This window comes from Trachypithecus francoisi, unplaced genomic scaffold (genome assembly GCF_009764315.1).
Source record: "Trachypithecus francoisi isolate TF-2019V2 unplaced genomic scaffold, Tfra_2.0 Lachesis_group0, whole genome shotgun sequence".
NCBI lineage: Eukaryota > Metazoa > Chordata > Mammalia > Primates > Cercopithecidae > Trachypithecus > Trachypithecus francoisi.
Genome location: NW_022681453.1, coordinates 176,135,530 through 176,138,066, shown reverse-complemented (window position 1 = coordinate 176,138,066; position 2,537 = coordinate 176,135,530). Strand labels below are relative to the sequence as shown.

General features: G+C 41.5%; 1 non-coding gene across 1 annotated transcript; it reads right to left on the bottom strand.

Annotated features, from left to right (window-relative positions):
* Positions 1–346: 346 nt before the first annotated feature.
* LOC117084756 lies at positions 347–508 on the bottom strand. Its single transcript, XR_004437654.1, has one exon. It is a non-coding gene; the product is annotated as a U1 spliceosomal RNA (small nuclear RNA).
* Positions 509–2,537: the final 2,029 nt, after the last annotated feature.

Sequence of the window (2,537 nt, the reverse complement as noted above, 5' to 3'; positions counted from 1 at the left end):
TAAATGGATGTGGTGGCAGGCGCCTATAATCCCAGCTACTCAGGTGGCTGAGGCAGGAGAATCGCTTGAACCTGGGAGGCGGAGGTTACAGTGAGCCGAGATCGCGCTATCACACTTCAGCCTGGGCAACAAGAGCGACGAACCCTTGTCTCAAAAAAAAAAAAAAGAAAAGAAAAGAAAAGAAATTTCCAGAATATGCAAATCTATAGAGACAGAAAAGAGATTATTGGTTTCCAGGAGCTAGAGGGAGGAAAAGATGGAAAGTTACTGCTAATGTAGTAAACACATGATTTCCTAGGGGTGATAAATATACATTTTTTTTTTCGTTGTTGTTGTTGTTGTTACATAAGAGAGTGTGAACACAGTTTCCCACTGCCAAAGATTATGCAGTTGAGTCCTCCACATTTGGAGAAATTGCAGGGATCAGCACATCCAGAGTGCAATGGATAAGCCTCACCCTGGGATAATCACCTTTGTGATGATGGTATTTCACCTCCCAGGTAAATATGAAAATATTCTTGAATTAATTAGTGGTGAGGATTGCATAACCTTGTGAACTTACCACAAATCCTGAGCTATATATTTTAAAAGGATGAATTCTATGGTGTGTCAATTATATTTCAATTTTTAAGAAACAATCTACAAAATTTATAAAGAAGTTGGTTGTAAGGAGTTACTTAAGTAAGAATATATTTCTGGCTGGAGAGACATGGCTCTTCATGGAGTCTACAGACAGGGTAGGAAACTCAATCCACTTCCCTTCCCTAATAGGTAGGTTCTGCTCTTCACTTTATCCAAATGTCCCCCACTCTTTTTTTTCTGAGATGGAGTTTCGCCCTTGTTGCCCAGGCTGGAGTGCATTGGCACAATCTCGGCTCACTGCAACCTCTGCCTCCTGGGTTCAAGCAATTCTCCTGCCTCAGCCTCCTGAGTAGCTGGGATTATAGGTGTGCGCCACCACGCCCGGCTAATTTTTGTATTTTTAGTGGAGACAGGGTTTCTTCATGTTTGCCAGGCTGGTCTCGAACTCCTGACCTCAGGTGATCCTCCCACCTTGGCCTCCCAAAGTACTGGGATTTACAGGCGTGAGCCACTGAGCCCAGCCTCTTCCTCCATTTTCTTTCTCATTCTTGCCTGTGCTTTGTTTCTCCTCTCAATTCATTCCTTGATCACTTATGTTTTCCTTTTCCTTTTTCTTTTTTTTTTTTTTTTTTGAGACAGAGTCTCGCTCTGTCGCCCAGGCTGGAGTGCAGTGGCCAGATCTCAGCTCACTGCAAGCTCCTCCTCCCGGGGTCACGCCATTCTCCTGCCTCAGCCTCCCGAGTAGCTGGGACTACAGGCGCCCACCACCTCGCCCGGCTAGTTTTTTGTATTTTTTAGTAGAGACAGGGTTTCACCGTGTTAGCCAGGATGATCTCCATCTCCTGACCTCATGATCCGCCCGTCTCGGCCTCCCAAAGTGCTGGGATTACAGACTTGAGCCACCGCGCCCAGCCTTCCTTTTCCTTTTTATGTCTTCTCATCCCTCTATCCGGGTCTCTACTTTCCACACCTGCTTCCTGCTTCTGTCTTCTCCCTTCCTATTTGCTCCCCTCTCTCCTAACTGGCCACAAAATGGAAATAAATGATATTTTAAAGCATTTTTGTAAGAATTATGTACTTTTTTGTTTGCTTAGGTGGAAAAGGACACGATTTTGATGTTTAATGTTTCTTTAAGGAAAAACAACTCTAAATTAGTTACATCGTTGGCTTTGCTTTAGGAGATGTAATCAGGAATTTTTAAAAAAGAAAGATTATCTACCCATGCTATATGACTAGTTAGAAATAAATAATTGAGGCAAAATACTTTCATGAACATTATAAAGTGATTTGTAAATATGAGCAGACACTACGGGTAAACACTGATAATATCTAGTGTGGTGGTGTTCACTGACAGCTCTTAATTATTATTTGGCTGTTCTATGTGTAGACATGTCTGAGTCAACCATTTAGGCTACAAATTGAACACCTCCAACACAGACAGTTTCGTCTGAAATATAAACATGATTATATTATCCCCCAGGAACATCCTTTTCTAACTAAAAACAAAACAAAACAAAAACCCAACATGGGTTGTAAGTTCTTCTCTCGTGAAGCCATCTACAGAATGTCCAATTATTCTCTGCCGTTGATCTGGAAGAGCGAGTAAGTACAAAAAGAATACCATTAACCACAAAGTTGTCATCTTCTTCAAATAAAATTCTGATCTCTGGCTTGAATGTTGAAAGATTCACTGTTTACTTGTGCGAATAGGTCGAGAGAAATAACTTTTTTCTTAACAGTCACTTTATAAGAAAAGTTTATTTCATTTGTTGACAAAATGTTAAGAAAATGAACTGGTTAAGTCTCATTGGTCTTCATGATTGAAATTCTAGCACCCAAAGTGGTAGTGTCAGAGCAATGAGACATCCAGATAATGGTCTCAGAAGCCTTCCCAAACAATGTGGCTGATTCATTAGAAGGAGGAAGGAGGAGAAAAGGCCGACTCAGTCCGTTCC